Raw genomic sequence first — 27,969 nt, 5'->3', positions numbered from 1 at the left:
TAGACGGGAAAATATAGATTATGTAGAAATTAATAAATTTTCTACCTGATTAAAATGACAAAGAACAAATTTATCAAATATATTATTTATGTACGAATGTTGTAATGTTCTAATTATACAGCAAATTAGTCGTTATTTTGAAACATACTTTTGCAATGCTGCTAACGTTATATTAAAATATGAATATGAATAAAGTTTATTATGCAGATGTTACTGCAATAATATCCATTGGAGTCGATAAATTAGCAAATTTTATATCCATTATTGTGAATTGTACCGTCACACCTCGTTCGGGCATTAGACATCTGACGATTCAAATCAAATCAAAGTTTATTTAATCATATAGGTAAATATATACACTTATCAAAATCATTTAATGGGAAGAATTAAATTTACAGTTATCATATTAGAGTGGGCAATAAGAAAACATTTCAAAACTAGTAATTGTTTCATGTTCCTCACATCAACACTAACTATGCAAAAAACTCAGTTTGATATCGCGCAGCCCGGCCATACAACGACTAATATTTAAGCCTTGACTTGTTTAAGCTGTAGCGGAATATGGTTAAAATTAAGAATATCCATAGCGCAAAATCACCTCCATCATGAGCATACCCCACATACACACCTTCGCGTACTTACCCTCACTTTTACACCATCATACAACACAGCCAAATTAGGTACCACTTAGTTAAATGTATTGAATGATTTATATTTGTTTGTTTCCTTTTGTAAATTTTTGAACCTTTTTGTAGTTGTATTATGTATTCCATCTCTGGCTATATTTTCAGTGTAACTGTTTGTTATTTATATATAATTTATGTTAGCTGTAGGATTACGAATTAAATAAATAAAGAAAATCAAAGATCCAACGTAGTAAAGTTTTGATTCTAAACCCCACAAAGCCTATAAGGTGTAAATAATTCTATTTACCGCACAATCGTCATACAAACTAGACAATATTCCAAATTGTGAATCTCACGCCGTTAGCAACAAATGCATTCTTAGTCTAAACTTAACTATATAAATTTTCTACGCCATCAAATAAAACCCAATATTAATATAATAGCTACATTTAATGCCTCATCTAATTATAATATATTGCGCCAACTGTATAATAATCATAGGACAAAGCAATGTTGATCAAAACTTGGGTGAATTTTAAATAGAATGTTCATTCTTCAATCACAGTAAAATAAAACTTTTCATTCAGTGATTACGAATTCTAGAAACGTAAACAAACTCGAAGAGCGATACTTCCTGCTTGACGACATTTAAGGCGACGGCCTAATCGTAAACAATGAAAAGGTTTCTAGGCCTTATTGGCCCAAATTTATGAAAGTTACATAAGCAGCCTTATGATAACAATCTTATTAATATAAATTATTTTGTCATTTTTATTATTATTATTTGTCCTAGCGCTATAAGACTATTTAAGGAAATAGCAAAAAGGTGAGGCTACCTCGGACAAAGAATTAGTCTAGCTGTTCAAAGGGGGAACGGTGCCAGTATCTTCGGAACCTTGCCTAAAGGAACTCCTTTTAATATATATTTTAGTTATAAATAACAATAGTCAAAGAAAAAATAAAATAAGACATATCAAAAACAATAAAAATTTCAATGTTACATATTAAATTTATTAATTATTGTTTAGTACTGTTTAGTAGGTACTTACGTAATAAACAGAATTCATTTCATCAAGATTGAGAGCAGTCGTAACGTTAAATTATGTTAATAAATCCTTAGAACATCTTAAACAAAGCTTATCAAGCTTATGTGAAAGAATAATTAATTTTCTGAAGTTTTCTTCACAATCTGTTGTTATGGAGTTTGTTAATCGGTTGCGATTTTATCGACTTTCATACATCAGCCTTGAGCCTGCATTCCACGTTGCGACAGGTTTCGTTGAGAAAACCGGACGTATCCACGAACCTACCTTTCCTTACTATCTTTGTTATTTAAATGTCAGTAGGACGGAGTTAAATTGTGGGCTTTGAATTGTTGCAGTTACATACAATATAGGCCTATAAATACATGTGTAAGTACGAAAATACATATATTATGTTTATAATATATGTCATTAACGCCGTGTAACGTTTCTGCAATAACATTTTGATATGCCAAAGCTAACAATGAGATGTTATATTGTTCACAGTTCTTTTTATAAGAGCTTTTTATGTCGTTATCATATCTATTAGAAGAGTCAACTCGGAACAACTTTTTTGACCGGCCTAAATTACTATTATATCTGTAACAACTTTTATTTTTACATACTATAAAGTTATATAGTTATACATATATTTCACTTAAATAAGCCAATGACCAAATACAAACGTTTGTCAAGTGCTATTTAATTTTGTTTAGACAGCATTCACTAACTGTAAAACCATCAACTATTAACATCGGAATGTAAAGTCACGGCAATTATTGTATTTAATTCGTACCTTATAGAGACTGGAATGTTCGCCGATTATTTCCGTGATTCTTAATTCCATCTCTCTCTTCAGTCGGTTGCTCATATCTTACCGTCGTGGTCAGCAAGGAAACATCTGGAGCGATTTATTTCTCATCATATGTGTCCAGCGCCTCTCACAAAATACAGTTTTGAGAGTCTTTCACTCAATGGGTAAAATTTGTTTGCGATCTTTTGCCTTCTGTGTTACCAATCAGGATCAAAGTTCTCATCATCTTTGCGCATTGTATGGACGAAATATGGGGTAATACGTTGTATGATAAACAGCCGAGTCTTGATTCCAAACTATGTGTTTGACAAAGTTAGAGTTAAATTAAATAATTATTTAGTTGTGCTAGTCTTATGTAGATCCAGAGATGGCTTTTTATTATTATTTCCTTTAGACAAGATGCTCTGAGCCTTCTTTGCCTGAGAGGCAACTAGTTCATTACGATGTCCATTCACCTTTTTCACCGTAGCAGCATGTGCAGCAGATCTGTATATAAACGAACGACATGCTTACGACGCTGAAGCTAGGCCAAGACTGCCTAGCGACATATATTGTCCAGTCCTTCATTTACAACGTTTATAAAAGGATCCAGAGGTTATTTGTACGCAAAACTAAGTCCATATTCTTAGTCGGTGCTTTCGCGCAGCTTAAATACGAAAACGATAACTTCTCGTTATCTGTTAGGACTACCAAAAGGATTATTATTTGTACTGTAACAATTTGTTGACATACATTTTATTATTTCATTAATTTACTTTTTTAACTACGCAAAGCTTTGTTTATTATTGAAACTTCTTTTTTCTTCGGAGCTTTTTATTTTTTTTAATTTTTTTTTATTTCAAAGACAATTCACACCAATTGACCTAGTCCCATGCTAAGCTGGTGAAGCTTGTGTTATGGGTACTATGCAACGGATATACATACATATTATAGATAGATAGACATATAAATACATATTTAAACACCCAAAACCTAAGCACAACACCAAATGCTCATCACATCGATGTTCGTCTCAGCCGGGGATCGAACCCGGGACCCATGGATTCGCAGTCAGGGGTACTAACCACTAGACCAATGAGTCGTCAGAAAAGTTACTTAAGTTCTAGATTTAAAAATTGTATTTACCTGTACCTTTTTTACTTAAACACAGTACTGGACGTACAGTAATTTAAATACTGAAATTGTATAAATTAGCCCATTCAAAACCAGAAAGCGACCTTAACTCGAGGTCGGCAATGGTCACTTAAGCGATGGTCGCACACGACACGGGTCCCGTTACGTACCTCATAACGGACGGATGCGCACGAGTTGATGCACTTCACGCAAATTGATCAACTGTAGCGCAGTCAACTCCCCAATGAGATCCTATATACTGATATGAAATTTATATTTATTTCGAAGCTTAAAGTTTTTTCTTTGGATCTTCCTTAGATTTTTTTAAGGTAACTTTGTATATATTTGCGGATGCTTAGCGGATCCATGCGACTTCTTCAATACAAAAGTTAAAATCAAATTCAAAATCTTTTATTCATATAGGTAACATTGTGTTATGGACGTGAAAAAATAAATATTTATTTATGCTTTTAATTTTAAATTTACTGCCAGTTCTCAAATCAAGGGCGTAGAACGGAATAGAAGAACTGGCAATAAACTCTCCGCCACTCTTTTTAATCGCCAAGTTTTTTGTTTTACACAATGTTTGTAAGAAGGTTATTATTAAAAACAAAGATTTGTCCTCTATCAGCAGAAGGCATGGTGAAATAGGAGCACGCACTTACATTCCCGTGGTGTAAAGAGTCTCCTCTGAGGAAGTTGCATCCCTTCTTAAGTTCTCATATCATTTTCACACGTGAATATATTAAGAATATTTTATCGTAGATATGTATTGTTAACGAGGTGATAATGCGCCCATGCTCATGCCACGGATGTCGCCCTTGATGCGGGTTTTCCGGTGTTGGGCCTACACCCAAAGTTCATTAGACTATTTATATATATCGGGTATGTATAGTCGTATATAGCTAAGAACAGTTTTAACCTAGTGGCTTATTCTAAACTGTGATTGTCACTTTGGATTTCCCATGTATCGTAAAGAAAAAACTTGGACCGGCTCCAAAAGGCACTTAAACAGTATCATATGACAACACAAAACCGTTTTCGACGACATCGTTTAGAATAACAAGAAAAAATCGTCTTTCGAAAGTTTGTTGCCAACGCATCCTGAGTGGTCATGTAACACGCAGAGATCCAGGAAGCCTAGAAAAACTCATCGTGACTGGCAGAGTGAAGGGCACCAGATCTCGAGGCCGATCAAGTAAAGGCCATTACGGTACCATAACCCAAGAAGAGCCGAAGACAGGGGAGAGTGGAGAAAGTTGTGCGGCAGTAGATAAAAGAAGAAGACGAGGTCTGAAGTAGCTTAAAATATAGACATAGACATAACATTTATTACAAACAAAAACACACACACATAAACACACAAAATAACAATACTTAGAGAAAACATAAAATAAAATAAGACATCACAAACAATAAAAATTAGAAATTAAAATTAAGAAATTTTCTTTTGCCATTCGGTTCGCTTCTAGTGTGCAATGTGTGTGTACTGTGGTTGTAATTGGCCCTGGCTCAGCATTATGCTGAGGAGCAAGAAGTTCCACAGCGCTGGTCATTCTAGTTCCACAGCGCTGGTCATTCAAGTTATATAGGAAACGAATAGATCTGACCAAGTCCACCTGTTTTTATATAACAAGGAATCTGTACGAAAATAATAAAAGAAATCTGTACGGCTTAAGAGTTGTATGACCACTTTCTTCAAAACACGTTTATGTACGAATTTTTCGTACTTGCTTCTAGTTTGCATATATATATATCATTATCTACTTTTAGTAGTTATGGTTGTGTATATACAAATTTATCAATCCAACTGCAAATATAAAAAGAAGATTGACATGTCTCTATCCCAGAAAAAATAATTAATATTCAATATCAAATTTAAAATTCGAGTGTTCTCCTCCCTCAAAGGCCGGCAACGCACCCACTAAAAATGGGTGTCAATGAGCTGCGATATAAAAAAAATATTATGATTGTTTATGGCTTGCATCTCAAGAACCAAAGGAAGATGAGTCAACCAATAAAGTGAAAAGGCCCTTTGGGTAAAAAAGAACCAGGGACCACTGGCAGGCAAGCACTGTTTTTGGGAGTCACAATCAAGGGAAAATAGGTCCTTATTGGAGTAGGCCATCACTTCGAAAGGGGATTCTCATACCATCTCTTATCTAATACTATACATAATATTTAAATCTACAACTATAAATTAAGACAAATTTATACTAACAAACCAATTGAGACAATTTTTATTTTATTAAATATGCATAAATTAAATCTGTGGTCATAGATCAGACAATGATAAGTACATTCATTCGTATATCGAGTGTTTCATATTTTAATAGTGCCTTCAAGATTTCTTAATAATTTAATTTCTTGTCCTGTAAAGTAATGAAATTGCATTTATCATATTCTGACCTATGGCCACAGAAATATAATTTTTAATCAGCTTACGGTATGCAACCAAACAATCATAATCTTACGACACTTTTTGCTTACGTTTTTGTTACTTACTTAAAATATGTAAATAATCTCAACCTTCATTTTGAGTGACTGCTTTGTACAAAAACACTACAAAACCACTAAGGGGCACCTTGGTGTCTGACGGGCTGTACCACAGCACACACACAATGTTTATACAGCCTTCAATGTTTTTACACGACACAAGAAAAATATGTTAAATTAGTCTCCAACTAGTTAAACTATCTTTAGTATAGGCATGCCAAGGTTACAACCTGACCGTGTGTTTAGAAAGTTAAGTGAAGTTGCCTCATTAAACCTGTGGTTATCAATGATCGAGTCATTGAACGAATTGCTTCACGTCTTGTCTAATCATGGCTTACCGGTTCAAAATATCACTTTGATGCATATAAGTAAAGCGTGTGTAGTAATTTGAAGAATGATAATTTTAAGTATTACTATGCATGCATCCACCCATGTGTTCCTATTCCTGTTCCCTTGAACCTTCCTCCATGAATGGTAAATTTCTCTTATGATACTTCGGTAGCCAGTCGCAATTTAACCCCATGTGTGGTTTGGCATTCTACTAACATATTTTACGCAATTCCATTTTAGTTTCTTTGTTTTTTGGCTCGCGGCTTTAACTTTGATTAATAGTTAGGTATGAATTTCTAAATGGATTATTTCTGGAAAAAGCATTTTAAAACAGATTGTCGCCTTACGAAATTCAGAACAAGTGATTCGAAGGCTATTGGGTGACCGAATTCTAGCCATTGAATAAGATTTACATATATCTATTGACACTATTTACTATTTCTATATCGTTACTGATAAACGTCTCTCAACTCAACTACTTAACAACGCTCTTACTGATAAAATCGTATCGTGAATCTCAACAACCACACTTTTTTACCCCTTTAAACATGATATATACGTAAAAATAGGGTTTTTTTAATTTTTTTTTTTTTTTATAGTTGCATAAGTATTTTGTAATGTGCAAAATCGTTGACAGTTGGGGTCAAGGTTCACGCTAGGATTTTTTACTAATCTGATCCTTTATCCTTGACGGGCGGCCATATATATGGGGCTTATATTTGATAGATGTACACGGGTACAAGGTATCCTCCTGTATATATTTGCCACGCTGTAGGACATCCCAAAATCCCCGCTTGGGGGCTCCCCTATTATAAGATGTTTTCATTAGAAAACAGCTTGGGTTCCAATGCATCCCAGCCTTGATAATCGTAGGCACCCAGGAAATAAGGTGGTAGAAAAGGACAAAAATTCTTCCAATATCTAGCCGACTCACGCAGATATTATAAGTATCTCTTACAATTTTGATTAAGTTTTACGATCTTGATTTTATTTTGTTTCCTTAATGTTGTTATCTTTATCGCTAAAACAATTTTGATGTCAGAAATTTTATCAAGATGCGCAAAATATATTACGTATTACTCGATTATTTTCCAATAACTTCAAACGGAATGACGCTTCAGAGATGTATTTAATTGCGTATGTAATTACAACACTATATTCGTTTGAGTCAGACTTGATAAGAAATTAATTGGCTTTTTATACGCATATACAGCGAGTTTCTAAGGCACGTAACGTTAAGGCTGAGAGCTTACCACTTAACTTCAAAAGAGATTTTGATGTCAAAAAAGTTTGGTTTGTTTCGTCTTCAAATGTCATTATAGCTGTTAATCAATCTTTGAAATAAACTCGCACGGTAAGCTTGCTGTAAACAATATTACAATATCGCCGTTTTTAGATACGTTTGGACTTCCTTTACAATTTTAATGGTTTTTAAATTGGTCTGATATAGTTTTAATGGTAATACGTAATACTCAATAACATGTATTACATAGAAAGTGTAATAAATTAGGAATTAGCCTGGTGAAAGGAAAATTAGTTACTTAATTGGATGTTTTATGTGGAAGGTTAGGTGCTTGGTCGTTTAGACGTTTTTTGAATTAAAAAACCACACTGTTCCACGTCGATGGGTTTTTGATTAAGTAGTATCATTACACGAAATTTTGGGTGATTTTCATCCATTGGTCCGCGACTTCACATTAGTAACATTACTTCTATTTAAAGTAAACTTCGCGTAGATCAAAGACAAATTTAAAGATTTATCACGATGCAAAACGCCGAAGCCATGGTAACAACAACGGTTCTATATTTAGTCCACGATTTGTAATAAGGGAATCCAATACCGCATTGATCTTACTCATCCTTCTGCCGGTGCCGAAAATATTGCCCTAAATAATTCTTGGTATAATATTCGCCAGACTAGCGTGCTCACACTGTTTATTCTTCTGAACGACAACGATGGCAATATTAGCTGCATGGGCAGTGGCAGAGCGAGTGACCTATACATACATACACTGCTCACTTTCCTGCTCACGTCTCTGCCCAAGTGTAAGTACGCCACAACTGATTCTTATAAACAAGAAATCAACTAAACTTTAGAAGTATGTAAACATAAATAAATGTATACACTTTCCTGATGAGAAGATGCGTTCAGCTATTGCTCCATCACCAAATAGCCCAAGATGAGGCACCCAATACAATTCAATAAGTAAATATAAAGTGTCAAACAAAACCAGTTTTTAGTATACGACGAACGCTTTCTCAAAGATTACGTAAAGTCTGCTGCTGCATGAGTTCTATGAAATATACATAGATATGAATCCGAGCAACGAGAGCAATGCTATGAATCTGGTTTTGTTTGACATTTTTTGCGCGACGCTCGGAATGTAACGGTCATCTTAATCCGACTAGCGGGACCCTTCAGCCTGACCCCCGGCATGATTTAATAACACACTGTGTATAAATAACTGAATAGTAAATAAATGTTTTATAGCTATTAGAGGAGGACTAGGACGAACTAAAAATGGAAATGTATTCGTTTAAAACTCCCAAGCGAAATTAGAGAATTATTACTAAATAAATTCAAAGCTCTCGTTAAACGTAAATTAAGCAATAGAGCTTTTTATAAATTTGATGAATATTCAAATGATCCTAATCCTTGGGATTGATTTTCTCCAGTTCAAACAATTTGTATGACTCAAAACTTAGCGATTAAAAAGAGTGGCGGAAAGTTTCTTGCCAGTTATTCTTGCCCGCTCTACGCCCTTGACTTGCGAACTGGTAGTAAATGTAAATTTAGAATTAATTTAACATCTTTTCTGTTGACGTTCATAAGTGTACTTGTTTACCTAAATTAATAAAGTTATTTTCTCTTATATATATAAATGTACTGTACGAGTGTGTGTCACGGAACTCCTCTTAAACGGCTGGACTGCTTTGAATTAATTTATTTGTATGCGTTAGGGTGGCGCTCTGGATGGTTTAGATTCACAAATCACCCTGGCCGATGGCGCTGCAGTCGGTTCGTTCTTACTTTGTTTAATATCCTAATCGCTTGAAATATAATTATTTCAACGATTTATCGTGTACAGTATAAGTAATTAGTTCGATATTCCTTATCTTCTTTTCCAAAACTTAGCTTATAAAGTCTTAAAAACAAACAGATTCATTAAATAAGAACTACTTTATAATACCTTGTGTAGCTAACTCAGAAATGTCTTGATTTATTTAAATTACATGTTCAACTGAAAAGCACTTAGAATTATAAATATGAAAAACTATTTGTTTTTCAACCTGATATAACCAACCTTTGCTCTTTGGAAATACCACAAATAATATTTGCTAATTATGTACGAAATATTTGCTCATGTATGAAATATTCTTTATGAACAAATTTGACCGAGAAATCTTATAGATTTACTCATTCTAGGCCTCAATAGTAGAAAGCCTGGAAAACCCAGAGGGCCCACCTTGAGGGCGTGTGAAGGGTTAAGGTATTATTAGTGGGTGGGGTCTCGCTACCCCTCTGAATAGCAGAGGGATTTTAGAGTAGACCCAACCCCACAGTCCCGCGTCAAGCTCGATAACCTTGGCGCGGGCCTGCGTAAGCGCATTATCACCTAATTAAAAAAAAGATGCATTGTATTAAACTCCTCCAGTCCTGTCAGGAGTAGGTGCAATTTCAAAGAAGCTTTGGCGTCAGGCTTGCGTGCATGCTTGTCTTCAATATGGTGCTCATAAAAAATATCAGTATGTATATGGTCGCGTAAAAAATTTCTATCATCATTATCAATGGTTATACAGCCCCCTGTGAGCCTTAGTCTCCTCAAGTACACTTCGCCATCGAAATCTATCCAGTGCTTCCCGCGTCCAATTTCGAACCCCTATTGTTTCGAGGTCCAGGTCGATGCACAGGTCCACACATGATCCTGTTGCACACAAAACTTCTAGTGGCCGATTTAATAGCACTGTTTGTTATGCTCTACGGACCTTGTAAAGAAGCCTTGTGCGTATATTCATTAGGATGGACTAATTTTAATAAGGTGAATATCATCATGATCTTTGTCTATGACATCATATTTAAGTTCGCATTTCCGAAGCGAATAATTTGTTGGTGACATAATCTTTGATAACCTACACATAACAGACTTGTTTTAACATCATATTGATATAAGCTTTTTTAAAGGACTAATCTTTCATAGAAATTAATTTATAAATGAATTTTATGGTACATACATATCCCCGTATCATATCCAAAGTAAGTAAATAAAGTAGGGAATGAGGTTTTTTTGCCTAATTTGAAACAATCCACCCGGAATCAAATTCAAGATTTTCAGGCGTCCGTAAGCCTCGACGGTATATGTAATAAATTATTTGTTTTGAATAAACATTTTATTTGAGTATCACAAATTTAAAAAAAAAACACTACTATATTAAATAGATCCTTAAATTAACTGAATATAAATAAATATAACACTAAAATTAATTTTTAAAGTTTAGTCTCTGTGGCAGAGTAATTTTAATGCTGGTAGAATTTCCTTTCAATTTATTTCTTAAATCTTTATATATATAATTCTTCTGTGAGTGTGTATGTCACTGAACTTCTCTCAAACGACTGGACCGATTTTGATGAAATTTTTTGTGTGTGTTCAAGGGGATCTGGGAATGGTTTAGATTCACAAATCAGCCCGGCAGATAGCACTGCAGTCGGTACTTTCATACTTTGCTTAATATCCTAATCGCTTTAAATATCATGCAGGACAACGTCTGTGGGGTCCACTAGTCTATATATATATAAAAATGAAACCCGTTTTCCGTTGTCACGACATAGCATGCAAACGGCTTGACCGATTTGTCTGATTTTTTTACATAATATTCCTTGAAGTACGAGGATGGTTCTTACGGAGAGAAAAATTTAAAAAAATGAGTGAAAAAGTCTAAAAATAACTTTTCTATATTCCCATACAAAATATTCGTAATAATACTTAAAAGTCAATTTGAATACCATAGCAAAGAGTTCAAGTGTTAGTGGAGGGGTTCCGGGAAGGTAAATTTTTATTTTTGACAATGTATTTATTGTCTTATCAACTTTCTTTTTTTATCTTACTAGCTAGACCGGTGTCCCGAATAGCAGAATAAGTATTTAAAAAAAAATAAAGAATAGACCGTTAGGCGGTACGATGTTCGCCAGGCCAGCTAGTACGTAATAAATTTGATTAAACTTTGAATAAAACAATTGTATGAAATGGCGGGTTCGTTTGACAATTAGTCAAGTGGGTCCAACCTACTTATTCAAATTGTAGCAATTGCTTAATTTATGTTATTACCCGCCGCCTCTGCTGTATTGTGAGTACTGACATATCTGTGTGGGCTAAACGAATACTCATAATTCATTAAAAACAGAAAAAATGCTGACAATAATTAAATAGTTGAGTTTAAAGTTGATTCTAATCTTTGTTAATAACAGGGAATAAATTTTTAGTATAATAGTTCTAGCTTTATTAGATTTACACTTAAGTAATAAATATAAAACATACACAGACACACACCCAGTGACATACACATAATTTACACATACACACATACCCCATGTGGTTTCCTTATATATTGTAATGTATTGTATTGTACAAGATCTTCTGTCGATCCGTAGTGGTGGAGGCCTGATGACCTGTAACACAGGTACTCTTACCTTTAGCAGGCATCAGTCTCATACAAACTAGCTTTTCCATTAACAGAAGTAAGAATATAACTGTCACTTGCTTATGTCCTAAGTTTAAGTTTTTGTGAGAAAATAAATAAAAAAATTAAAATTAATATATTTCATCATCTTTACTTGCTTTCATACCAAAATTCAAATATATGTCAAAAGTCACGCAAATATAAAATTAGTGACATGGGATATGGATATCTGTGGTCCGGCGGTCCGCTGGTTCCGGCAGTGTATTTTGTATTAGCTCATTTCTAGTGTTGACAGTGTTATGAATATAATATTAATTTATTCGGATGCATATGGTACAAAAATTTTATGGTGGCACAATCTAAAGTTTGCATAATATGCCACATATAATGGCGTGCAAATGTGTCTTAAAAGGTAGAATAGAAGGTACAATTACATTATGAGTTAGTCATTATAGTTAATTCTTATATTATTTTATCACTACATCATCACGTTATCGTATTAATATCAATTATAATGTTTCACGCAAATAATCATTAATATAATAATATTTTTTTTTCCAAAAGTAGTACATTAATATTATATACGTGGCACATATACAGATATAATATGAATATTAAACTCGTAACCTTGACTTCCATTTTATATTATATTTAAACCAACCAAATTTGATGATAAAATACGACAAAAAAATCTAGACTTTTTCTGTTTTCAAAAACGATTCTATAAAACAAATATGCCCTGGATATAAGTTAAGATTAGTATAAGTAGGTAACATATTATCGTTCTATTGTATATCTAGATCTTATTGTTAGTTATGGACCTTGTTCGCGGAACAATTTTAATTGAGCCTGGTTCATTGTGTCATGATCTAAATTTGATGTGAATGTGTTACTTAGAACCTAGATCAAGGTTCTTTATATTTTGTACCTTTTTTACATCGGTTTTTATAAAGCTTGGAGATTGTAAAGGCGGCTGAGTTTGTTGGTACATAGTATTGTTTCTTATCTAGGCTGTAGGGTATTTTTTAAATCATGTTTAGATTTTAAAGTATGTACGTAGCTAATAGTTCACACCGCGGATACTTTGGTGGAATGTGGAAGAAGCTTAAAGCTGGTAATGATTAGCTAGCACTTCTTGCTAGTTCTTTTCGTCCGTTTACGCCTTTGATTGAACTGTCTATTATACACATTTGTTCATGCTTTTACCTTACTTACGAATTAACGAATATATAAAATACTTTAAAATACTGCTTAGCTGGGGTTTAGGAACTTGGGTCTTCTATTGATAAACTTAAGAGTAAATTCAAACCCGTAAGTGATAAGGTGTGTCCACCTCAATCAATTTATTTTTATTGTTTTGATAACATTTTTTTAATATGTGGCATTAAAAAATACATATAACCCTTAATTTTCACCCCTCTACGATCAACCTCTATTTATTTATTATAGTAGATAGGTTTTTTTATTTAACTAAAAAATCTTTCCTAGAAGTAATATACATGGCAAAACCACGCGACGTTTGCTGGGTCAGCTGGTGAACTTATAAAAACATGCCTCTTTGCAGTTGTTTTCTGTCGCTTGATCATTTAATCTAAACAATAAAACCAAAATACGCATGACTAATTCGAGAATATCAACAAACCGGTACATTTGAGAGAGTCATCAATTGTTCCCTGACAATGCTTATTGTTTCTAATCTCGACATTGTACACTTACACTCCTGACTCCATTGGTTATCATATGATTGGAAATTTTTAAAGACACAAGTACAAAGTGTAATCTCTATAGCGGCGCATTTGTCGTAAGTATACTTCTTTCGACGCGTTAGGGAAAAATGATGAGAGTAAATTTATCACAAAAAACCGTCACCCTGAATATCTGTTCAAACGTAAGTAAAATAGTCTGGGCCCTTGCTCTGTTTTATCGACAAGTTACATTGTCATGGCGTAGTGTTTTTCAGAGTCGTGTTTATTTAAACCAAAATAATGATTTCTTTACGAGAAAACCCGTTCCAATGTGATAGTACATAGAGTTTATTGTAAAATATCATGATTAGTATATATTACATCGTTTCGATTGGAAGTGACCATTAAAATGTACTAGAAAAATGCAAATCGAAGAGGGAAACGTCCCTCTAAAGTGCTCGAACTAAATCTAATAAAAAAAAGAATAACTTCTAACGCGTGTACATACCTAAGTATACACACGTTTTTTACTAACTATTATTATAGTAGCAAAACATAAAGCCGTCGTTTTATTGATTGAAGCTAAATCGAGTGATGTGACAAATGAAAATACAGTTCAGGTCACCTTTGATCCCCTGTAACTTCGTTGTGGATAAAACTTAAAGCAGAAAATACATATTTCCCAAGTAATTCGTGTTATATTAATTTGTTTAGTGCGTGACAAGTCAATCTATTTAATTAAATGAACACGTATTCAATAGCTAGGTAATTATGATTTACCAGCCCCATTGGCTTAGTGATTAGCATCTACGCAATACGTATAGCAGTGACGTCGAATCCGCTTGGAAGACATTGTTAATATGAGTTACTTGAAGGCTTTTGAGTTGCTTTTATTGATATTATTTAGCATGTCCATGCGGCATATTAGATATAGATCTAGTCTCGATTGTATTTTAATAACATTTTAATACGCCAGTCATCTTGTGCAAGTAAGATAGCTATGTTTTACATTTCGACACAGAACAGACACATAAAAAACTATCTATTCCCGCAAACCTTGAATAAACATTGCGAAACGAATTAAAATATGTTCTATAGATATTAAAATAAAAAACTATCTATTCCCGCAAACCTTGAATAAACATTTCGAAACGAATTAAAATATGTTCTATAGATATTTAAATTAAAAAAGTGTACAGAAACACTAATTTCACTTGGCCTCGACGTTATCTGTTGTATGTTTCGTTGCATTAGCCTTTTGTCTATTATAACTGTTATATAATGCTTTATTTTTATGTTTGGTTAATAATTTATTTATATCGTCATATGGTATACGGTTTACTAACTTTCTCTCCGTATGGTATCTTGACTTTGCCTTTATTATTCATGGATTACCAACTCAACCAAACCAACTAAATCCATACATAATGCTCGCAGACCATTAGCATTGTTATATGCTTGTCTTGTAAGGAAATTTTTATTTTAAAGTACACATGATTAGGTAATGATGGTTTTGAACTGTACAAAAAAAAATACTTGTACATTTGTACTTATTTCCGCAAATAAATAGCGAATTCTCACAATGCAACAAACAATCTTAAATAAAACGGAAAACAACGTAAAATTTTTCTTCTACATTTTCACTTCTATAAAAGACTTTCAATCAATACAGATAATTAAATATCACTTATAACTTCTCAGAAGCTACTGTACACAATACATCTCCCACACGACTCTTAGAAGCACTTTCACGCGGCCTTTGTTTGATATATTCAACGAATATTTGTTTTTTAAGTACGTTTCTAAGCAGTATAATATGTAAAAAAGTTCCTTTCCCTTTTAAAAAGGACGTAATAACATATTCAATTGCAATTATTTATCCAGGAGTATTATTTAATTAATATAAAAAAAGAATTCTAGCGTTCACTCTCGATATTTATTTGATTAAATACTAGCTGCCCTCGCGAACTTCGTTTCGCCTTAATGTGTTTCAAATTTTTCTACCTTCTTGAGAGTTCAAGGAACTTTTTTATTTATAAAGATGTAATTGATTACGGTATCGCTGACGTTGTAGATGTTGATGTCTTCCATAAAACTGTAGGCCTTTGCTCTATTGTCTATAGTTTCCGTAGCGTACGCCATTTTTATTGGTATTTTTTTCACACCTTGAGTTGCATTATTTACGTTTTTTTGCGGATCCTTAAATTTTTGAAAATGTTCTATAGTCCATATTCATCAGGGATAATGTAGGATTGCAATGGTGTGATTGTAATTGTAAGAATTTTTCAAATCGGTCCAGTAGTTAAGGAGCCTTATCAATAACAATCAAATCGTTCTTCTTTATAATATTAGTGTATATAAGTTATGTGAATTTTGTCATGTTGTAAACTTCGTATATGAAAATTATTTAGTCTATAACCACTAATCTATGGGTTGACTAAATTGTTAAATAAAGTACACTGCTTTACACTTGCGATGCATTCATTACTCTGTATATCTATATTACTTTTCTTTTTAATTTCTTTGTTTACATATTATTGTGTATATTTGTAATTACAAAAATAATACTCCCATGTAATCCACTCTGTGGTCCGAATATAGATACATATATAAAAAATCTTTCAGAAATCATGAAAACCTATTATAGCGTACCGTAAGCGTGTTAATAAGTTTCAATTACATTTCAGCTCGATGTTAACAATGCAAAGGCTCTTTCTATATCCAGGGTCGTTCTTAAGGCCATTACAGTCATCGGCGCATCCGTTACTTTTTATATCTGAATCCTTGACTACTTTCTACTTTAAACAATGAGGAATTTACACGAACACTCCGCCCTAACACTAATATCTAAGTGCTTTTGTAGTGACTCATATATTGAGATAATCCTCTATTGCTTATTCTTTATTTTTGGATGAGTAAAATCATCCAAAAATAAAGAATAAATCTAGTGACCATCTAGTAACCTTCCAAAATTCAGTGGTACCACGTCTTATAACTCCTATTACCTGTCGAATTGATGAAGCAGTCTCTTGTTCTGCTGTAAAGTAGATACTCGAAACCTCGCGTTGTATAAAGTAATTTTATTTACCTATATATTTTTATGTCATGCTTTTTTTTAATATTCATCTTCTGTTACAAGGAACACATACGTAGTCTTTATGTCTCTATTCTTGAGCTATTTATATATTCTATTTAGTGCTTATATTTATAATGTGCTAAATCTTTGTGTATATAACAAGTCTGAACAATATTTGTCGACACCTTCCGTACGAAGTTTCAATTAAGTGTAATACTAGTTGCAAACAAATTTGTGGTCTATCGCATCGTTTCTCAACATTTTTATGTCGCGACCCACGAAAAAGCCAAAAAGTTAAGTAAAACAGGTTATTTATAACATCTTAATATTTAGTTTAATAAGACTACACTATAATTATTAATTCCTTTAATAAACGAATCTTTTGTACCTATATATATAGTTTGTATTTAATATTTTTAAACAGAGGCACCCCCTATTAAAATAAATTCGTCCCCTCAAGGGTCGCGAACCCCCGCTTAAGAAACGATGGTCTATGGACCGTTATTAGCAATATAGAATTATTTATGTAAACAATTCACAATCGATCAAATTTCACAATGAGATGTCGAGATAATGGTTGCCAATCAGACATACGTTTGTATTGTTTAAACAACCCGTCAAAATAAACTATGATGGATCTTGCATTACTGACGTTGGAAGGTGACTAATGATTCCAGTTTTGGCAAATTTACGGATACGCGAGAATTCTTCGTGCTTGTTATATAGCCGAAGAGTTCAAGAAAGATGTACATTTAAGTTTGGACTATATAAGAACACATATTTAAGAGCATGATACAATAGATATCAAATGATATACGAAGTCTGAATGAAAAGAGAAACGGCGTGGCAGTTATGCGAACTAAAATTCATATATAAATATATACTATACTTCTTGTTTGCTGTGTCATCAAGATTACTGTGGGATTAAAACGACGTAACACTGATAAAATAACCTAAAATCTCAAAGGGGACGCGAAATATGACTTCTTTATGTCAAAATTAAATATGCAGTCACACTTAGTAATTCACTATGTATTAGTGGAAAATCAATCTTTTTATCTGGGTTTTTTTACATTATTTATCTCCGTCTACATGCGTCATAGAATTTATGTAACAACAAATTAAATACATTACAACACATTAAATACATAATACGTATTTAATGTGTTTTTTAAGACAGATTTGTTATTGGTTTTATACATATGCATTCATATATTACAGCTACAGATTTTTTAATTATACAAAAATAAAACATTTATCTTAAATAATTTTAATGAAATAAAGAAAGGATGTCTTTTCTTTATTTCATTAAATTTCCTTATACGTAAAAGCTCGTAGTACCTATATTTAAGTTGTTCTACGTTAAAAGCATCAAACACTATCAGTACATTACAGATAACCGTTATCGGACATGTATGTTTATCATTAATTAATTTTAGAGTGACTCAAAATGTCAATTATTCCGGGAATATCCATTAATGGTAATCGGCCTTTAAGCTTATGGATGTATATAATAATCAAAGATAGAAATCTATTACGTTTGATCTATGATATTAATTAATTTAAACAGTATTTTTGGGTATTAGTAAAATGCTAATTAGTAGGTCGCTGTTTTTGTTTATAGACCAGGAGAAAAAAACGGGCTCTGATTTACTTAAGTGTTAAGTGAAGAGTGGATGATCGATATTAGAAAAACATCGATATTGACATCGATGTCATAATCGAAAGCCCAACATCGATGTTCGATATTTATCGAAAACCAAACCACGTTGGATAACATCGATGATTTTTGCATTAATAATAAAATAAATGGTTCGAAATTTATTAAGAAACAGAAAAAAAAAATTACATATTTCGATATTTGTTATCAACGGACTGAATGTAAAGTAATTTTGATACAGAAGAACCTTTTAATCTATTTCTTTGTTGATAAAGAGTGTGAGAGAGAAAGAGCGAGCGAGACTACAAAGAACAAACGAAGAGAACGACCGGGGCGCAGTGAATGAATACGCGTTTTAATAAGCCTGATTTGTGGATGCGTTCATAGAAGACATAATTTGTTTCGTAAGTTGCATTGGTCGTGAGTTAACATCGATGTTACGATATTTTTCGTATAGCAACATCGATGTAAAAACATCTAAGTTTTTGCTTCCACTATCGATGATCATCGAGCATCCCTAACTTGCATCGTTCTTACAGATACCGGCAAACATCTTGAACAAAAGTCCTTGCCTGTGCAGAAGCGATTTTTAGGTATAACAGGGAGGGGGGACGGCGGGTGAGTAACTTGTCGATCGCGTAATTGGTAAATCAGTTGACGTTTGTGTCCCGCGCTGCGCAAACTTTCCCCCACTCCCTTGTTTAATAATGTTCAAGATGTTTGCCGGCATCTGTACTTGGGCGCCTATGAAAGAAAAACTGTCGGCAACAGGCTTTTTAAGGGCTTTGATCTGCGATGTATCTGATGAATATAAGTTCCTGTGGATTTTGTGTGCATTTTAAAATACATACACATATGTCTAGTTCAAACTAATAATACTGTCAACTAATACTGACAGGAAGTCAGATCACGTTCACGAGTTACATTTATATGTAGACGTCGTTCCATTCTATAACCATTCAATAGCTTATTACTTATATGGTCATTGAATATGTCTGTAGGTTACGCATAATAGTCGTACAAAGGACTGACAGTACTTTTCCTTGTCATATTATGGTAAAAAATATTTAATAAGCAGTGGCATAATCCAATGTGAAACATAATTGTATTGTTATTTCTAATTTTTTATTACAGTTTAAGCTATAGTTAACATCATACTATGCTTAGCAAGTACTAGGTACCGCTGTACTTACTAGTACGTACGGCCTAACTCTGGTACAAATACAATTTAGGAGAAAAGTTAAGGAAATTAGTGGCGATCGTTATCAAGTTAAATAGTCTTTGGAGCTGTTTCGACCGGAAATACGTGGACAATGTGTATCGTACCGACCCTAATATAATTGATTTATTTCCAACTCTCAAATATATAGTATTTACCATATTCTTAACCTTATGTAGGTAATAATAATATGTAGTAATGAAAAATTGGCAAATAGAAAATTCAAACAAATTTAATACATACTAGATATTGATCAAAAGTGTAGTTTATTTTTTTTAAATATATTAAAAAAATTAAATGATTAAAAATAATATATGAAGCGTCCGTAAGCGCGATTGGAATGTAAGCAAGTACCTTAACCAATTCGTCATGCGTTAACATTACAAAAATGTTATGGTTAGTTTTAAGATAAGAGGAATAAAGTATATAAGTATAATAAAATAGAGAATTTCCTTTTATCATACGATATTTTAAAAAAAGAACAATTTGGTTTCAGAAAAAATTGTTCTACCACCCTTGCGTGCTTTTCCCTAGTCAAACAAATTACTGAATGCTTAAATGATAAAATGCTTATAGGTTGTATCTTTCTAGATATGACAAAGGCTTTTGACTTTTTATGTCATGAAAGACTTTTAAAAAAATTAGATTGCTACGGAATAAGAGGTAATGCTTATAACTGGGTGAAAAGTTACCTTGAAAATAGAATGCAATATGTGGAGATAACAAAGATTTGTAAATTAGAGCAAAAAACCTATAGATCCAATTTTAAGAAAAATGAGTACGGAACACCTCAAGGCAGTATTTTGGCCCCGCTACTTTTTCTAACATACATAAATGACCTTCCAGATGCTATACACCAGAACTGTATACTATTTGCTGATGACACAACACTTATAATAAAAAGTAAAAACGAACAAGACTTAAAAAACAACTTAATTAAATCTCTAGACGACGCCATTAACTGGATGAATTCCAATAATCTACAAATAAACATGACCAAAACTAACATAATCCATTTTCAGACATATAACTCTAAAACACAATTAGACTTACAATATAAAAGCAATAAACTAGACATAATGAACGAGTGTGTATTTTTAGGTATAACGATAGATAAATTTTGTAGTTGGAAGGCACATATTGAAAAATTACAGAACAAAATAGACAGTTTTGTTTTTGTGTTAAAACGACTAAGGGAAACTGTTAACCATGCTACGGTATTAGCTGCTTATCATGCATATGTTTCATCTATACTTAGATATGGAATTATAATTTGGGGAAATTCAGTCGAAGTAAATAGGGTATTTAAGGCTCAAAAGAAATGTATTAGAGCAATTTGTGGAGCAAACTGTCTTGATAGTTGCGTACCTTTATTTAAGAAGCTCAAAATTTTATCTCTTCCATGTATTTATATTTTAGAGATATCCTTATTCGTGCACAGAAACATACATATTTTTAAGTCGAATGTAGAAGTTGAAGTAAAAAGTAGACATGGGATGAAATTGGCTGTGCCAAAAATCAATCTGGAACTGTTTCGGAAAAACAGCTTTTGTATGGCAATTAAAGTCTACAATAAATTACCAAAAGAATTAAAAGATCTTCCGTCTAGATTCTTTAAAAAGCGACTTAGTGAATTACTTTTAGAAAAAATGTACTATTCAATAAATGATTATTTGCATGAAACACCGTAATTGATATAAAGCTAATGATATAATGTATATAATATAATAGACTAGATAGTATAAGAATAATTGACATTGAATAATAATGTGAAATACTTTAAGACAAATTTGCGCGCCATCGTGTGTGGCAGAATATGCGAACGATTTATGATTGTATCACCTTAACATTTTGTACCATATTCTTGCAAAAAATAAATTATTATTATTATTATTATTATTAAGGATTTGTATTTGCAGTGACATATGACCATGTGGTAAACCGCGATTTTGCTAGTTATATGTTAGGTGATGCCGAGGCTACAAGTCTGTAGGGCCGATATACATAACCCTAAACTATTGTAGATGACGTGTTATTTGTATGTATTATAAAAATTTTAATATTAGGATATGATATATTTATTTTTTAAATTTTGTATCAATACACTGTATTTAAACTAAATTTTTATTGTTTTGCATGGTTTAGTTTATAATTCTCTTATATTATGATTTGTACAGTGTTTTATGTTACAATTGAAATTACCAAAACTGACTATCAGTAATGTGGTCTTTTAAATTTACATAAATAAAAATGAATATCAAAATATGTTGCTAAGTGCAAAACTCGAAACGGTTGAACCAAATTGAGTAATGTTTATAATAAAAAAATATTTATTCCTTCTGAGGAAAATTTTTATGGAGAGAAAAATACGCTATTTAGTAACTTAGGTTTTATGCCGGAAATTCGAAAAGTCTCTATGGCGTAGCATAGCATAATTTTCCAAATGTTGGTATGTATCTTAAAGTTCGCGGGGACAGCTGATAAAAATTAGTACAACATTGTTTTTCTATTAATTAAATTTATATTGAAATCAAGCTGTAAAAGAAGTGTCTTCAAAATCAGCTATGGTCAGAGTTTGATGAAATCACTTTATAGTTATCCCAAACTTCAAAACAGCCCTTTTCCAAACGTTACGAGCCGTGAAAATGGACATTTACATAATACTCATTAAATAATGCGACCGTGTGAACTAATTAACATTAATTTTGGTCTTAGCCAATTAATTCTTTTATCTTCGTTACAGTACCTACAATTGTTCTCATAATATATCTAATCGACGCAGAGGAAAGAGTCGCTTTATTTGGCAACACTGGGGGACCATCACAATTCTAGATACCTATTTAGATATGTTGGCAATCTTTTTCGTTATAACATTTGAATGTTTTGTGCATTCACTCTAAGACGTGACTAAAACAAATTTTGTCTGTTCTCAATACTTGTATGAAATTGTTATTACTAATTTTAAATTATTTCCAAGTAACATAGGATAACCAAACCAAACGCTTAAGATAACTTATGTTAAGTGTAAATAAATAGCTTATTTAATCTTTCATTTGTTTATAAACTTGTACTTGAATTCGTGTATGCGGTGATGTTAGTTATTTCGACTATGTATTTGCGTGTTGTTCCCACGAGTAAGTGCGTGCTCCTATTTCACCATGCATCCTGCTGATAGAGGACAAATCTTTGTTTTTAATTTATTTTATTACTTAAGATGTCATGTGGAATATGGTGTAATGGTTGCAGCTCCTTATAAACGTTGTGTAAAACAAAAAACTTGGCGATTAAAAAGAGAGGCGGAGAGTTTATTGCCCGTTCTTCTCTTCCATTCTACGCACTTGATTTGAGAACTGGCAGTTAATGTAAAATTAAAAGAATTTAATGTTTATTTCTTTTTTGTCGTTCATAAGTGTACATTGTTTTACCTATATGAATAAATGATTTTTGACTTAGACTTTGACTAAATGAGATAAAATTTTCAATTTAATAAAAATAAAGTATTTTTACGGAAATACCCGTTCTATAAATAAACTTATCTGTATTAAAAATAGTCAGTGATCGACAAGCAAGGATGTCGTAAAGAGAACACGTTAATATCATTGTTCTTTATCTGTGCTCAATCTGTCATCTATCAGCGTTATGTAAATTTATACATGACAACACTAGCTGTCTTTATGAATGTAGAAATCTTACAGATTCATTTAGAGATAGAGAAATGTGTTTCATACATTTTTATAAGAGATTTTTTAAACTGAACATGATATTTATAGTCATACTAGCTGCCCCCGCGAACTTCGTTTCTCCTTAATGTGATTTTACTTAGCCTATTATTTTAGTACATACGAACATGGAACATTTTGCTATGCTACCCCCGAGACTATTTGGTTTTCTGGAATGAAAACTTTTTAGGGTTTTTCGGTGAAATTTCTCTATATAAACCTCGAGAGTTCTAGTCATAAGATTTTAATGAACAAATAAAAAATAGGGGTTTATCGTAAAAGGGTGTAAATTTGGGGTGGTATGTATTTTTGTATGCTGTATCATAAAAAAAAATATTTTTTTTGAGGTGGACACCCCTTGTCACTTAGGAGTTTGAAAGATAGATAGCAGCCGATTCTCAGACCTAATGAATATGCTTAAAAACCTTCATAAGAATCGGTGGAGCCGTTTCGGAGGAGTATGGGAACGAACGTTGTGACACGAGAATTTTATATATAAAATTACAATTTAATTATTATAACACCTATTTCTGTTTAATTCAGACAAGATTATTCGGAGAAAACACACAATACTAATGACAAGCAAAGACCTAAAACCATATTTTTACTAAGCTACGCCTCACAGCTGTTATCTTTGATACATCGATAAGATTTCTTATTTAAATGCAAAGAAATAAATGCAACGCTCAGTCTACAAATTTCCGTCATACTTGTTTATAGATTATTTCTGATTTTAATGAGTCCTTACAATGTTGATATTTCCTCCAGCACCGTATTATATCAGTGAGTATTATTTATCTGTATTTACACTTGTCATTGACAGCATACATCATTATCTATGCCTTAAATAAACGAATAATAAATCTTAATTATTAAAAACTTTTTTTTAAGTTAATACATATTTAAAATCAATTGTATAACTATTAGAGTTTTGTCTGTTACTGTAGACTTAATATGTGTTTAGAATTTTTTAGATTTCCCTAATTTTTTTTATTAAAAACGGTTAAGCCAGGTTGGCCTTTTGGTTAAGCGTCATTTAACCGTGAGCTAATTGTTTAAATTTGCAAATGTTATGCGTAAATATGTGCTATTTGGTTCGGATTGCAGACATCGCAAAGAACGTCATGTCTTAGACCTAAACGACGATATGTTAGACACAGTAGGTTGATTACTGCATCACCTCGACGTCCGCCGTTCCACCACTGAGCGTTTTTCAAGGCAGTTTTTGCAACGCACCACCATTTTTTGGAACCAGGTGCCCACTGAAGTATTTCCGAACCGACTTAGGTTCCTTCAAGGAAAGAGCGTACCAATTTTTAAAAGGCCGGCAACGCACTCGCGAGCCCTCTGGCATTGAGAGTGTCCATGGGCGGCGGTATGACTTAACATCAGGTTAGCCTCCTGCCCGTTTGCCCCCTATATAAAAAAAAAACAAAAAAACCTACTTAAAAATAAAAATCATCAAAAAAACTTTTAGGTCAGATATAGCCAGAAACAGATCCATATATTTGTAACGGTAATAATGTAAATTTGTCCGACGAAATGTGCTCATAATCATCACTTATTTATTACATGCAGGACATTAGTAAACAGGTATTCTTTAAGTATTTGAACTATTTGGACAAAAACAACCCTTTTAATCTACAAAACATTTGACTCATTAGCTAATTGTGTTTAGAGTACTTATCTTACATTTATCCGTGGTTAGTTTTGCTTAGTGCAGTGAATAGGGTGGACCTATGTCATAAATTGTGAGAATGGTTGTTATATTACGGTTTAGGATTGACAGAGACCAGCTTTCGCATATTGGTGAGTTAATTTTATATAATTCGTTAAACATTTTTATTAAATATAACATTTATAAACGTAATATAATGAATGCAAAACAAATATTAAGTTCACTACTTTATTAAGAAATGAACACAAAAAGAAATAAGTATCTGAACGCACACATTTGCCAACCAATATATATCTCAATACTTATTGGAACGAAGTTCCTTATCGCGCGTTGTGAAGGGGGGCTAGACGGAAAAAATTCTTACGAAAAGTTGTCACGACACTTTTTGCTATTTGCTTTTGTAATACACCGGTTCTCGTCCGATCACCGAAGTTAAGCAACGTCGGACGAGGTCAGTACTTGGATGGGTGACCGCCTGGGAACACCTCGTGATGTTGGCTTTTTTTTTCGTCGTAAGATTTGTGTCGAGTAAATCTATCATACTGACGTTATGATACCAATTAACATATAAATTAATCGAAAGTAATTTCGTTCCATCCGGGTGTCCCTTGACACCTCTAAAGTTTTTTTTACCACTGACATTATTTGACATATAAAAAAATCTAAAATACGCCATTATACGAATATATCTTTTCGAGTCGAAACCACCTTCTATTATTGGAGGGTAGAGTTTACTGTATCGACGGGCTGAACATTTAAATGTATGACAGTTACGGAACGAAACGATTGCATTTTGTATTGGATTTGTTGTTTCGTCAATTTTCCAACGTTTTAATAGTTATTGTGCTATTTAGACGGAGATTAATAAAACACATGAATATCACTCCAGCTGTTCACGATTTATTAGTATTCATACGAACCCGACTTAGTTTTCTATATTACAGATTACACTCGTATGTAAGTAATAATCTTAATATATATAAATTACGTGTCACGTTGTTTGTCCGCTATGGACTCCTAAACTACCGAACCGATATCAATCAAATTTGCACACCGTGTGTAGTTTGATCCAACTTAAAAGATAGGATATCTTACATCTCAATTTATACCCGCAATATTATTTTATTGCAAAATATTTGTTTATTATTTGATAGTCACAATTTCTAACAGATGGCGCTGTGTTGAAAGTACCAACGTTTCACATAAGCTACAATTTAATGGCATAACCACCAAAAAAGCATGGTGGTCCCCATGACTGGTGTTCTCCTACCGTTTCCCTTGAATAGTTTGCTACTATGTAATATAACAAAAACCTTAGCCACAGCAACGCTTGGCCGGTCTGCTAGTAAAGTATAAAATCTCTCAAATGTATGCCGACACTCATACCTCAAAAATAACCTAAAGACGAGGTCGCCAATTCGACGTGTAAACAATATTTTGACAGTGGTACCACTCAATGATACTTTCTATATATAACTACGAATAAATAATCAGTTAACGTAAATATATATTTAGTTCCGATACCAAAATAGATTTCAAGTAGTGACGCCATACTCTCACTACATATAAACATCGATTCCACGTGATGTTTCATTCATTAATATTTAGAATGTGTGACGTTGTACCTTCCACGTCCATTTATAGTAAATATATATGTATCGGTTTGAAGTCCCATATCGAGGGGCGCAAATGCCTATCGACGTAAACATATTTTATAATCAAGCATTTTTTCGCCCGGAATCAAAGCAGATTAATACTGCAACAATGTTTTGTAGACTGTGATTGTAAATTGAACGTTAAAACGCATGGCTCCTTCAACACAAAAATATTTAGCGGTATGTTATATCAAATCAAAGTAATAATGGATCTTGTATAATAGTATATGTTTATAGTTCAAAGGCTTTTTTCTAAATGTAATAAAAAATGCGGAATAAATTTCTCAACTGCTTGTCTTAGACGGCGCCTTATATATTTAGATATAAATTTTGTTTACTATTAGTATAATTAAGTCAAAGTCAAAATCATTTATTCATATAGGTAACACAATGTACACTTATGGAACGTCAAAAAAGAAATATATATATTATGCTTCTAATTTTACATTTACTGCCAGTTCTCAAATCAGGGACCTTGAACGGAAGAGAAGAACTGGCAATATACTCTCCGCCACTATTTTTTTATTCAACTGTTAAATTTAATGTTTTCGTACAAAATAAACAAAAATAATTTTTCAAACTCATGCATAAGTCTAGCAAAAATTTTTATTTATGTTCTTGTTTCTCTCCAACGGAGGGTTTATTTTAATTTTAAAAGACCACGCTAATTACTAAGACAAATATTTTTACCTATCCCACTCATTTGGCAAGCCATTAGTCTATAACTGAAAATAAAATGAACGAGTTATTATTAGAACGAAGATGTTGAATGAAGACACGTGAATGTGTGATATTTATGATTATGACGTCGGTGAAGTGGAGTGTTTACATCATAACTTTGATAGTGAATGAAATTAATGGTAATGTCAAATCCGGGCAGTTTTCGTTTTCAGTTTGAGGTGATCCTTGATTAGCCAATGTCATTCTAAATTCCAATATCCATTATAAATCCGGTAGATTCAGAAGGTCTATTAGTCTATAGGTCTATAGATCTATAGATCTATTAGTTCAATCATATACGAAAAATTTGCTAGATTAAAAAAACTAATACCGTATGTTACTTAAGAATAAGGTAACATTTTAATGATGAAATAATTTTTTTAAATAGGCTCAGGTTCAAAATGGTTTTAAACACGTACCACGGAATAATTGTTTTCTAGTTACCCACAACTCAGGGACTCCCTAGTGTGGGGACTAGCG

At 32.7% G+C, this 27,969-nt stretch overlaps 1 protein-coding gene across 1 annotated transcript in view; it reads left to right on the top strand.

The window, feature by feature from the left end:
* Window positions 1-27,969, top strand: part of LOC125059655 (rho GTPase-activating protein conundrum) — a 69,513-nt gene that overhangs the window by 15,434 nt on the left and 26,110 nt on the right. The gene's annotated exons all lie outside the window — the stretch shown is intronic.

The sequence above is a fragment of the Pieris napi genome, chromosome 20, assembly GCF_905475465.1.
Source record: "Pieris napi chromosome 20, ilPieNapi1.2, whole genome shotgun sequence".
Classification (NCBI taxonomy): Eukaryota; Metazoa; Arthropoda; class Insecta; order Lepidoptera; family Pieridae; genus Pieris; species Pieris napi.
The sequence above is the reverse complement of the archived record's forward strand: the minus strand, read 5'-3'. Positions and strand labels throughout refer to the sequence as shown.